We start from the raw sequence: 14,149 nt of genomic DNA on the forward strand, positions 1-14,149 counted from the left end.
CTTCACCACATGTGGACACTAGATTAGAGTAGATATGCAGATGGGAATCCTTTTTTTAGGGAACAATAACTGCTGGTTATTAGGTTACAGAAGATGGCCTCCATGCACACCTCAGGAAAGTTGTTGGATGAAACCTTGAAAAAATTATATACGATGTCAGCAAATAAAATACTAAAACTAAAATACATAAAATATTTTTATTGTTCTCTCGGACTCCAAGATACATCACCAAAATAAATCTTCTGTAATACAATTCAGCTAAATAAATCATAAATAATATATTTGTAGAAGCATCCATAAAAAGCATATCCACTTGTAAATTCTGCAATGCCTCACTTTCAGAGACATCAAACTTTTATTACCACTTAGAAAGGAAGAACAAAGAAAAGTAAGCTTTGTGTAAGTGATGTTAGCAACACTAGCTAGCCAGCTAACATTAGCAATCTGCCTCTGCATCAAAAACCTTTACCATATTCTCAAACAAAGAGGTTTAGTCAATATTAGCTATAAATATTAAGTTAGCTATTTGTGTACAGTAAATACTGCATATTTTAGAGCACTAGCTTCTATTTCTTGACAGCTGTTTGCTACTTAGCTAGATCCCCACGCTAATGTCAGCTAATCTAATGTATTCAGGGAAGTAAGCAAATGTAGTACTAACTTTGAGCGATTGACGGGAGAGAGTATTTGATGTCAACTTCTTCCAAAGTTAGATGTTTGCTGATGATTACACATGAATTTCTGGGTGTTTTTTATGGGAATGTGGGCCTTTCAGATCAATTTTAGAAACACTTGATCATATTCTAAATTTTTTTATTTTTTATAGAGTGAGGTGCTGGTCTTGACTTAGGGATAGTTGATCTTGACTATACTAACAGCAAAAGTAGCATTATGTTGCACCTATTTAGAGAAATCCAACTTTTAATTTTCGTATGTCTAATCAGTAGGAAACATGACACAAAGTCCAGTACTGGTATCAAGTTATACACCAAAGGAAACTGCATTTTCATCACAAATATGCACAAAACTTTGCCGATGGTCCGCTAATGTTGGAAAAAACACAGTTTTGTAATTGAGGTGTTTCCATTAAATAAGAAACTCAATTAAAATCACACATGAATAATTTGTTTGTGCTATAAGTAATTAAAAACATCCTGTGCTATTACCCTTCTAACACTTCCACTTATCTTCTTTGTTGTTTCTGCCAGTAGTAACATCTTGGTTGTTGATCATATGACACATGTGATACAAAAAAAGTGTTTCCATCGCAGTTTTGCAAAATACACTGATTTTAATACAGCCGGAAAACCACCTCTTCCCAGCCCAAAACCCTTTTAATGAAGAAAGGTTCTTGAAATTGCTGTGTTTCCATTAAGCAAAACATAATTCCTGTTTGCACAATTTTATGGTCCATGGAAATGCAGCTGGACAAAATGCTCTGGATGATATGTGTGTAAAGAAGAATGTTTATATCGTTTATGACATTTCTATAATTTAATTTTTAACATAAATTAGTACTTTGAGACTTGACAAAGTGAAAGTTGTTCAATTTGTATTTATGTCAACCGAAGCTATCGAATCACAGTTTAGTTTATTCATGTTGTTGTAAACAACAGACTACGTTTGAGCTTTATGAGCCCTTTCACTGACTGGAAACCTTTCAGATTTAGCAAGATTGATGACCACAACTCAGTGTGTGCCTCACAGACCAACCCCCATTTCTTCATCATATATGAGGGTAACACATATATGAATCATTACCCAATCAGCTTTTGTCAACTCCAAAATAATCCCAAAGAAAGCCTGGGGCTGAAAAGAGGACAGCAGCCGGTGCACATGTGCAAAAGTGTATCTAGCTCTGCATATGAGGGAATATTTGGTTTGGAAATAAGCCAGCTTCTCTGCAGGAAGCCTTCCTGCACTTCTATCTACCTCTTACTCAAGAGATGGTTTTTAACAGGCTCCCCCGAAAGGAGCTTTTTCAACCCCTCTGCCTACACATTTTTTCTTAAAAAAAAATCACAAGCTCTCTCTCCACCAGCTCTATTCCCTTCAGCATAAACCCTGCCCTAGTTAGTCACATTACTAAGGCTTACTTCCTCTCAACTCAAAGCATTGTTATTGAAATTTAAAACATCTTTATGTAATTCTTCTTGAATATGCATAATTTATCATGCTGGAAAATATTTCATTGTGATTTTGATTTGCTTTCCAACAAGAAGATTTTTTTTTTTTTCCTCGTGTCAACGGGGATGTGAAAACGCATTCGTACCCCTGGAACCTTTTCACATTTTAAACACAAACATTATCTGGACCAAGTTGTGCATAACTGTAACAGGAAATTTAGGCTTGTTTTTAAAAGTTTTTACAAACAAAAATATGAAAATATGGTTTTGTTTTCAGCCCCCCTGACAAAATGGATGTCCGGTCAACAGACTGTCCCACCTGATCCATGGATCTCTGCAGCTCCTCCAGAGTTACCATGAGCTTCTTGGTTGATGCTACAGTTGATTTTTGAAAAATAAGGATTTTTTTTCACCAATTTCCTGGGTTTTCATAATTCAGTCCATGACAGCCATATAATCTCTACTTATCTGACCTTTGAAATCAGGTCAACTGCAGAAGAAAATATTAAGGCCAGGATAAAATGTTTTATTCTTTTTTAATTAAAAAAAAAAGCCTCAATATTAGCAAAATACCTTTGTAGTATTAGGAGAATAAAGTAGTAGCAGTGCTGTGGTTTTATGAGAACTAAACACAAAAAATAATGAAAAAATATTATCCAAGTTTTTTCTCATTGAAAACATTTTTTTTTCATAATTTTAAGACATTCTTCTGGTAAAATTGTGTCTTAATATTATGACTACTGTGGGTTACAGCTCTATACTGCTGGTGGCGCTTATGCTGTGCTGCAAAATGGCGACAGCAAAAGTTGAGAGAAAACACCAGAGTCATGTAGCTGCTCAACAATAATCAAATAATTTTTTTTTAAATGTTATCTTCTGTTGAGTATTCATTACCAAATCAATGTACATAATCACAATACAATACTCTGATCTTTTTGAATTCAGCGCCTACAAGTGAACTAAAGTATGAAAAAACTAAAACTTCTAACATAACTAATAAAACCTAAACAATATTTTAGTAATAAAAACTAGCAAACACACTCTAAAAATAAATAAAACTTTCTGAATTAGACAAATAAAAAGCCACAACTAAACTATAATGAAAAACCCATGATTGTAACTTTGGTGCACGCTGGTTCCTAACTAATAAGAAATCAGAAAAAAACACCTTTCAGGTGCCATATTCAGTCAGTAAAATCTAAATGGAACAAAAATAACATTTCTGAGGAGTCGGTAAGTGTTAAGGAACCAGAGCTAACAGCTGGTCAGAAACAGGAAGTGCAGAGCGGTCACCTGTTAACGTCCTGCCTTTTATCACCCCCACAGAGATTAGTCTCCACACATGTTGTACAGCCACGCACAATATCCTTTCTATGAACATTTTAAATCCATCAACAGAAGCAGAGTGTCTGCAGAGTCCTGACAGCAGATTATCCAGACCATCACTCAACCTTTTCTTTTTGCTTTGGTGCCCTCTGAGCCGTAGTCGGTGTTGTTTCGGCTCCATTTTCTCGGGAGTGGTGCAGACCGCCATGTGCTGCGGCCTCAACAGATGGCATGACCGGCTACTTCTCCTCACCTGCCATGCAAGAACAAGTCCACCAGGAGAGCGTAACAAACCGAAGGTCCGTAGGAACCATGTGCTCCCATAACTCAACTTTGACTCCTTGTTCACAGGCAGAAAAATGTTTGCAAACAGACACAGGTCTGTTTCATCTGGATTAATTTTATTTGACCAAAAACAGCCCTGTTTTAAAATATTTAGTCTCATTTTTTTTGTATTTATTCTGTTCTTAGCCATGTTCCAAGATCTGAATTTTCTTTGCGATAAAATTACTGCATTTATTGCAGGATACTTTATTCTGTGTGACAAACAAAGCAGAAAGTAAAGACATATTTTCACAGCAATCATAAAATATACACTGTAGCTCTCAATAAAAGCAGTTCTAGGCAGGAGGTTACTTATAATCATCGTCATCATCATCATAAACCTGACCCAGTTACGCCAGTTCTGTCAAGACAGGGTCGGAAGACCAGGAAACGCATGAAAGCTTCTGATTTTAAAGGAAATTATTCTGGGATTTAGCAAATATAATGTTGATCATTCTAAATGACCTAAACAGGAGAAGTTTAAAAGTAGTTTTAAATAAAATAAAATTTTCAAATAATTGGTTAAAAGTTGTATTATTAATGTCACTTCATGCTCAACGCATATGAACTTCAGATTTTAAAGTTACTCTTGTATTTAGCAATTAGAAATATTGCTGGTAATCCTATATGACCTTAAACAGGAACAATTTTATGATGCAAATAAAAAAAATAAAAAAATAGTTCAAATACTTAGTTTAAAGGTAAATAATTTATGCTCAATGTGAGTTAGTGGAAACCTCTGACCTCGGCTGTAAATACTGGGTGCAGCTTTCAAGTCAGAAACAAAATAGAGCTTTACAGTGCATAAGGGTGCTGTGATATTGCAGTAAATCTCTATATTTTTCTTTTTAATCCACAGTTCACAGAGTTAAAGGGAGGGTGGCACAAATTACTCTGCCCCTTGGAAGTGAAATCTGTTTCACATAAGAGTGAAAAGAAAGCTGAGGACTTGTGTAAAAACGTCTTTGAAGTGGGCAGAAATCCCAAACCTCATCTGAAATTCCTCTTTTCCCTCAGTAGGAGAGCTTTGGAGGAAGGCAGGGAAAAAAATGACAATTCCCCACTGCCGAACCCCTCTCTCCTGCTCCACTTTAAATCAACTATGCCTCTTTGTTATATTCTTTGCCTTCACCTTTTTTTCTCGCCTCTTTTCATTTCAACCATCTCTACTGATTAGGTTGAGAGCAGAAAGGAAAAGAAGAAGTTAGAGAGAGATATTATGTGTCCAGTATGACAGGTCGGGGAGTCAAAGGGAAGATTTAAAGCTTTGTTCAATGCAACTAAATTTGTCATGAGACAGACAGTACTCATATTCCTGTCAGCATACTGTAGCAAATATTAGTATGTCAGATTCCTTGCAAGACTGACATCACTATGACTCTTGAGAGATACTTGCATGATATGAGTTATGACAACATTTGATTTCACTTTGGGATAACTAAAATATTTTTGAACTGAACTGAATAGAATTGAACTGAACTGTGACTTTGGGTACATTAAAATGTTTTCTATGAGTTGCTCCCCAAAAGAACTTCTACGGCTGAGCAAAGCTTTGTTTACATACAATTTAGGATTTTATAAAGAAAAACATTTAGTCTATTTGTGAGATGGTGTTTTCAATCATCAATTTTATCAATTAATGAATATTTAAATTGGCAAAATAAATAAAAAATACAGTGGTGGATACTGTGGATACATTAAGTTGCGCTAAGTAATCAACAACACAAGTTCTGCTAACGCTAATGTGCTACATCAACACTACATAGAAGATGTTAATGCTAAGGTGCTAAAAGGCTAACTTCAATTCAAATTCTACCTGCCCTTGAAAGACTGCAAACCTTGAGCACCAATTTAATTTTGACATTAGATGGTTAAATCTTGTTCTGTTGTCTGTTTTTTTATTTTGTTCCTGTATATTCCATCCATCCATCCATTTTCTTTAAACCTTTGTCCTTAGTGGGGTCGGGATTCTTGTATATTATTTGCTTAAAATAAAGTCAAAAGGAAAAAAAGAGAAAGAGCTTGGAGGAGAGGAAACAGACCTGCTGTGCGAACAGTGTTGACCAAATTCAAAATAAGACCATGAATATAAAAGTCTAACTACTAGAAGAATTCTTGAGTCAATAACCAAAACTTGAACACAGACAGACAAGGTAATTTAGGGGAACTTACTGCACTAAAGGTTTTCAAAGTTAGCAAAATCGCTAAGCTAAAAATTAGCTCTGCTATTAGCGCAGTAGTGAATTACCAGATTAAGATATTAACTAGTGAATTATTTTAGACTAAATGTATATTTCAAACACTGTTTGTGATTTGAAAAACTATGTCTACATAACCGTCTTAAGAGAGGCTCAACTTAGCTCTGCTGTAGCTAGGCTCACATTGTTTTATGAATTTTAATGTGACTTTAGTGTGAATGTTGTCTCCACCTGGTGACGCAGCTAAAGTATTACAAGGGTTGAATGTAGATCTATAAAAAACAAAACAAAAAACTAAACTGGTAAAAAAAATTTTTTTGCAGTTTTCAAATATCCACAGTAGTGCACCTAAGACATCCAGAAATTACATTCATTTACACTTTTTTGTATAAAAAGTCTGAAACAATCTGATATTTAAAGGTTGTAAATTCAAAAAAATACATCCTTTATGTTTTTACTCAGTCCCCTCCCTTACAGCAAAACATCTTGAGATCATGGAAAGATGGAGTGAGTAATTCGGAAGGTCATATTTCTGAACCTGACCACAGTGACTTCCCTCAGCTGAAATGTGGGTTTGCTGTGGGGAAGCAGCTGAGGTTAAAGATAGAGTTAAAGAAAAGACTCTTACATTCATCATTTCATGTGTTTTTATAAGGCTTTAGGCTGCTTTCATCAACACAGGGAATCCAGCAAAGCTTGGTCATTTAAAAACAGAAACTCCACAAATGTAAAATACATTTTATAGCATAAATACAAAAAATGAAATACAAAAAACTGTAAAAGTTGCAAATAAAGAAAAAAATGGGTGGATTTTAAATTCAAAGTGTAAATACTGTTTGATTCAATCCAATTACAGTGCAATAAATACATGGTCTTATGCTGATGAGACCATGTAAAATCTGGATCAGGAATCCAGATTTTGTGAAAAAACATTTTCTGTCTAATTCCGTCTAATTACATCCATGTGTAATATTTCATACCTCAAATGTACAACAGATGTATATTTTTCCAGTCTTGAGGGTGGTATATATGCCCAACGACGTAGATTAAGAAAAAAGAAAGGAGTACATTTCTGCCAAAAAACTGCAAAATTTTTAGATTAATCTCAGAAATGTTCTAGAACAAACATGGAAACTTCTGAGTTTGAAAAGTCAAAAATTTGCCAGAAAGACTGAGAAATTTTGAGATTAATCAAATAAATTTTCTAGAACAAGCAAGAACATTTCTGAGTTTCAAAAGTAGAACATTTTAAATTTTGAAAAATATTTTTAGAACGCCAACATTTCCAAGGTTTTCAAGAAAATTTCCAAGATTAATCAAAAAATTAAAAAAAATTTTTTTTTTAAACGTACTCCTCTTTTTCTAACTATAGTGGCCGTAACACGCCGTCGTAGACGTCAGTGTTCGACTGAAGAGGCTTTAACGTGTTCAAACAGCAGAGGTAAAGACTAGGGCAGCGAATTAAATCATGCAGTGGCACAAAGGGGAAAGAAAACTGAGGCAGAACATTGCAGTTTATCATCATCATGTGTGTGTAGCCTGAGGTGAGCCCACACACTGGCTGCTCGGCTCACACAGATTGGGGGGCCAGAGTGTTTCTCCACAGGAGTGCCAGACGAAGTCAGGGACTGGTGATCTGGACAGACTGACAGGGGAGTGAGGGGCCATTCACAAAATCTGCAGAAGAAGCAAACAAGCCAGATAAAGAAATTATTAATAATAATCCCACTCTTAAAGGGAAATATTCAGCAATCTTATGTGAGCATTTTGACAGAAAAATAGTAAACAGAAAACTGCTGCTAACATAAGTTTGGTTATTGACTTACATATCACTGAAAAACAGTCAAATACATCACAGTATTTAGACTACATTGAAAGGAAAGCAAAAAATTATCAAGTAAAATAGCCAATATAATTGTATAACTACTTGCTTAGCACAGTAAATGAGCCAAGCATTGCGCTTAGGTATGAATCAGCAGTGGAAAAAGATAAACTACTACATCGGAAGGTGTTGGTATGATGATTTATTGTTAGATTAACAATAAATAGTCCAGTAGACTTGGCTTGATTGGAGACCAAAATGGTAACATTTGTTACATTTCTAGCCAAACCCATTGAAAAACCTGTTCCCTTCCTCGCCTGTGGTGGTGCTAAACCAATAAACACTGAAGAAAACGACACGAAACTTTTGAAGAAGACAATGAGCGCAACTTCATCTTTACAAAGTGTAAACAAAGTGGAGTGGCGTCAGATTTTAATGTTTGTAGGAAAAAAACCAGGAGTCATTTCTCCTGTTAGCGCTAGGCTAGTGTATTTGTTTTGGTTGTATTTACCCAGAATGCCCTGCACTTTAGTCTGATTCCTGCTTTTGGAGCTCCCTCCAGTTCACTTGGTATTCACATATACATTCAAACTGCACCAGAGTTCACTTCAACTCCACCTACACCGAGTTTTAGGTGGACCAGAGTTTGCTTTTGTGGTCAGCATCAGAGTTTGAAGACACACAGTGTCTCCAGGTCTTTTGACAACAACCACTAAGATTTGACAATATACCATTTTGTTTACATTTTGTGAAGAAGGAAGTTGCGCTCAGTGTCTTCTTCAGAGGTTCTCATGTCATTTCCTTCAGTGGTTGTTGGTGCAGTACCACCACTGGCACTGGCAGGGTGCACAGCTTTCTGAAAATGGTTTCCCGTTTCTAAGTATATGGCTTGAATGTTTTCTATTTTGTTGGATTAGAAAAAGTTTTTAGTGTAATCTAAACAAGAAAAGTGAGAACTTTCTTTAAAAATCCTTGCTCTCTTTACCTAAGTTTAATGACAGGATTACCAGAAAAATCCAGTGAAATTAAAATTAAAGTGAAAAACATGGCTAATATAAAGTAAAAATACTTTCCGTGTTACTGAATATTTTCTATTTAAAAACCTCTTCGTCACTAGAGGACCCAAATTTGGGTCCTTGGCGCTTGCTGCAACAAGATCAATTAAGAACACATGCTATACATTTATCAATATAGGCACATTGCATATCCACGTAAAGGGAAAAAGCTCTTCTAAATGACAGAAACAATATTTTCTACCTCAACAAAACCCAGCTTGAACACTAAGCAGATTGATAAAAAGAAACACAATTCGATGCTCAAGAGGCTAACGAGGCATACCCGGTAAAAAACGCAATAATAAAAGAGCAACGAGGCCCAATATACAAAAACTATCTATCAGAGTAAAGCCGAAGCTCTGCCGTTTCCAACAATACCAGAGTCACCACGCTACGTGAAAAACTTACTGAACCAGCAGCTAAAGAAGAAAAAAAGAAATAGCTAATTTCACGAAGCTAAAAGCATAAATCCAGTCCTACCTTTGCTGTTTCGTGGTCATAATCCATATTAGAGTAAATATTTCCACTTGGTCCGATAATCCATTTTCCCTTCTCTATCTCAGATGGTTTTCGGTCGGTCCAGAGCCTTTTCCGTCTCGTAGCTACCATATACAAAATCTAGAGGCGAACTTTGTCAATGTACGTCACATGCCTTTCCCTCGCTGTAATTGGTGAATGACTTTAGATTCCGTATTAATGTCAACACCCTCGGATTTTATTGGCTCTGACGGTTCAAACGACATGTCAATCATCAAAATTGGCCAATGGGTTCCCGAGAAACTGCTCCGCATAGTTTTGAAAGCCTGAATGGAGAACTGGATGATTTTACGCTCAGAGCGCAGAGCGCATTGTTATTGTAGTGTAATTGTGAGATATATTAGTTTTTTCCTGTGATCATATCATTTTGACAAATTAGTTTTCATTGCTATTTGCATTTTTATTGTTATATAACTCTATTTGAAATGTTACTCAGTAACAGGCAGGCTGGTTTTTAGAGCTGTAGCATATTCTCTAGGGTCTTGCCTTTGTTTTGATACCAAAACAATTAAAATAAACTCTGTAGTTCTTGAGATACATTCAATTCATTTTGGGCATGTTATTTTCTGCCATATTTCTCAAAAACAGGCGTGTGTGAAGATCTCATCCTAAGAACGTATAAAAAGGAAAAAGTGGTGTTTGATCTGCAGTCGAGGGGCCTCATAAACTTACGCCAAGGGCCACAAATGGCCCCCGGCCCACATTTTCGACACCTCTAGATGCCTTAGTAATGTGATCAGAGGAGGATGAATGAGGAACGTACTGCCGCCGGCTGATAAAGAGCTGCTCTGACCAAATTTTGATTCACTACATTTCGGAACAATCTGCCACCTGAGACCCCAGGACTGTTTCACCAAGTGTATGCGTGTGTGTGTGTGTGTGTGTGTGTGTGTGTGTGTGTGTGTGTGTGTGTGTGTGTGTGTGCGTGTGTGTGTGTGCGTGTGTGTGTGTGTGTGTGTGTGCGTGTGTGTGTGCGTTTGCGCGCGCGCGTGTGTGCGTGCGAGTGCATGCATGTGTGTGTGTTTCTCCAACCTGACCCATCCCCCCTTCTGCCTCCCTCCCTCTGTGCCCTCACTGCTGAGGTGTGCCACAGTGATTCATTAGCTCATTAAGGCGTCTTATTGCCATGGCAACAATCTTTCAGGAGGGTCACCGGGAACATGACGGCTTCCTTCAGGGCAAAACCTGTCATAGGATGTGATCAGCAGCAGGAGACGTGGTTACCCCCCAGTTGGAACCTCTGGTTTACAGAAGGAGCAGAAAGACGAGAGATTAACCAGATTCTGGAAAACCGGGTCATTCTGCTGCAGATGTTCAACCAGCCGGGCCAAAAAGGCCAGAGGAGGGCAGAGGAACTATTTCAAGATTGCTTGATCTGACAGTTTCCAGCCCAAAAACACTGTGAAAACTCAGAAATTTCAAATTTTTCTAAACAATTAAATTAATCTAAACATTGCTGAGCTTATTAAGGGGAAATTTACTCCTCTGTTTTTGTTTTTTCATCGACAATGGTCCTAACACCCCACCGTATAAAAGCTCACTTAACTCCATAAACACCAAGTAAAACATTTTATAGATTAATTACATACAAAGTGACGTTTTGGCTCCACCATGCCTCATTCTAAGGGATTAGCTTTGTCTCTGTAGTTTTCCTGCTGTACATTTGGGTTACTGGAGGTCAAACTGACCCCTTCCTCTCACTTTCTTCTACTACTCTCCAATTTGCATTATTTGTTGTTATTCCAGCTGTTAACTTGAAGCTTTCCCTCAGTTTTGACAGAATGTAATGTTTATTGCTTATTTTATAACTAATCGCTGTATTATGGTGTAAACACTTTCCAAAGCCTTGTTGTTGAAATGAGCCAAACAAATAAATTTACTTGACAAAGAAAGAATTTTTCCTCTCCATTGTCATTTTATTGACAGAAAACTTTTAAAACTAATTTGAATAATAAACTGTGCTTAATGTACTGTCTGTATCAACACTCATGTTAAACTTTTCTCACTATTCCAAACTTGCAGAACCCAGATATGACATATAAACAACGTCTCCATTGTACCCGGTGACAGACCTTTTAACAGCTCTCATACAAGAAGAGATCCAGTTTCTGCTGTATCCTCTAAAAGCTGCGCTACAAGATTGATCTCCCATGAAGCCGACCCCCTGCATGTGATTGACAGCTCCAAGTGCTGTCGCTAACACCATTAACCCCAAACCGATAAATCAGCCGATCACATTAAAACGTCCAGCGCGCTGCATTCCCTAAGGTGGCAGATACTCACAGCCTACTGCTGTGTTTTAAATGTAGATTGAGGTTAATTTCAGTTCAAGTCTCGTAGGTTTTATCCTCCTGTTAGGAACAGTTAATAATACAGATAATAAAGTTTAAATGATTTAAACTTTACTATTGGAAGAAGCCTCACTGCTATGTGGCATCAAAGGGATGTGGATAAATCTTGGCTTTATGCTTTCCACTCAGTGAATCTGTACTGTATTTAAAACAAAAACAATGAAAAAACCCCCAGTAAAACTAGCTAAACTGCAATTTTTTAGCCTTATTAGAAATGTTGTATTCTCTCTATCCATTTTCTTTCCTCTGTTCTTTTCATTTTCTTTTCCTCTATGCCTTTTCCCCCTTTCTGTCTCCCTTTATTGTACATTACATTATGTTTCAAATAAACCAAAGCAATTTCTAATAAAGTTATATTTCAGCAACGTAGTCAACGATTCAGAGTGCTGCACTGCTGGACAGAACACATTAATGAAGTAGAAAACCATAAACCATAACCAAGTCTACTGTGTTTTATTATTTTGCACTTAGAACAAAACACCAACAAACCCCCAAACTTCCCCAGTAAAACCAAAAACTGCACTTTCTTGAGCATCAGACATTTTACTCAAATCTGAATAATTACTTGCGATATCACATTTATTTACCTACTTAAACTTGTATTTTCTAATTTTGCTATTAAATTCTGAAATTAATTTGTCTTAATTTTCTCTTTTATGATGTAAAGTTACTGTTCATGCAGGCTGCTGTGTCATTCAGTCATTCTCAGCCTTTTCCATTTCAAACGATGCTTTATTTCTGTGATGAATTGCTCACAATCCATTTTTGCGGTCCTCTGCGGTCACTACAGACAGCTGTGACACATCAGTGGCTGCTGTGGTTTTCATTGTCCACACTGGTCTTTATGGAGAGTCCTGCAGCTGCCAGCCATTTACTGTTTTCTCATTGTTTCTGCTTTGCAGAGTGAGTAATGCTGCAGCAGCAATCTGTAATTTTGACATAATTTAGCTGCAGTATCTGTTCAACCAGCTTGGGGCTCAGCAGTGAGATGAAATGTTGAACTTTTCTGGTTATTTCAGGAAAAATAAACTTTACAGCCAGCTCTACTGAAGGAGTTTTAGAGACTTTATGTAGCAAAGTGGATTGATCTGAAGGCTGAACTTTTCTCTGACTGACTGATGTATTTCTTTCCCAGCTGTAAAAGCGTTGGACTCCTGGATAGTATTTTTGGTTTAGTCACGATGTTTTTCTTTCCTCAACAATGCTTTGCCAGTCCCACAGAATTTATTCAACACTGATGTCCTTGAACATGAGTAACAGTGAGCCATTGTTTCTCCCCAATAATCGCGTCTTGCCTAGAGCAGGACAACTCTGCAAATATTGACTCTGGTGCCGATAAGATTTGCTGTAATAATCACATTTCAAACCATGTTCCTGGTGAACTCTCCTGACCCGCCCTCTGGGAAAGAAAGAAATGTCTTTATTTTCAGAGAGGTTAACCAATATTATTTTAGGGTTAAATTAATGTAAAATATCCAGTTAAGTCAGTCATTGAAAGTAGACATTTGTGTTTACATTGGCATGTGTTTACATCTGTTAAATTCAATCATATCCGATAACCCTCCTTGGAAAAATCCAATTTTTAATTTGATTTGAACAATTCAGTGGAATCCCATGCTGAGAAACAAACTCATCACACTAAAGTGTGATGAGTTTGTTAGAATAAATAGAGCTGATACATTTTGATTTGCATCTTTTTAAGGTGATGGAAGTTGTCATAAATGTTTTCTAAAAACTCAAAGTTTGAGATTAATCAGAAAAAATCTCAGAAAAAAACAAGAAAATTTCTCATCTGCAAAAGTAAAAAAAATAATTATAGGAAAAAAATCTGTGACTGAATAGTTTCAAATTAGCTACAAAAAAAATAAAAATTTTGAGATTAATCACAGAAAATCTCTACCAAAGTGTAAGAAATTTTAATCACAAAAAGTCAAAATTTTACTTGAAAAAAATATGAGAAATGTTTAGATTAATCTTAGAAATTTTCTAGAAAAAATCTTGAAAATTTCTGATGACCAGAAAATGTCAAAAAATCAAAAACTTTTGACTTTTCCGAGTTTGAAAAGTTGAACAATTTTGACCTTCAAAACTTAGAAATGTCCAAGAAAATTTCTAGAAAATTTCTGAGATTAACTTCAAAATTTCCAAGTTTTCTCGCAAATTTTTGAACTCAGAAATTTCCAAGCTTTTGGCAAAAATTTTACTCCTCCTAATACGCCGGCAAACATTTGATCATGACTCCAAAAGCTGAATCAGAAAAAAATTGTAAAATGAAAAAGCACTGTAAATAATTTTCATGCATTCTGTTGTTTATCTGTTTCTGCCATGTTCCACAGGAGGCGTGGTTCATCAGGTATGACCTCCGGTAACACAGCGGAGCCTCATTTGAGTCTATTTAAAGCCTGTTTGC

The sequence above is a fragment of the Poecilia reticulata genome, chromosome 14, assembly GCF_904066995.2.
Source record: "Poecilia reticulata chromosome 14, P_reticulata-male-v2, whole genome shotgun sequence".
Taxonomy (NCBI): Eukaryota; Metazoa; Chordata; class Actinopteri; order Cyprinodontiformes; family Poeciliidae; genus Poecilia; species Poecilia reticulata.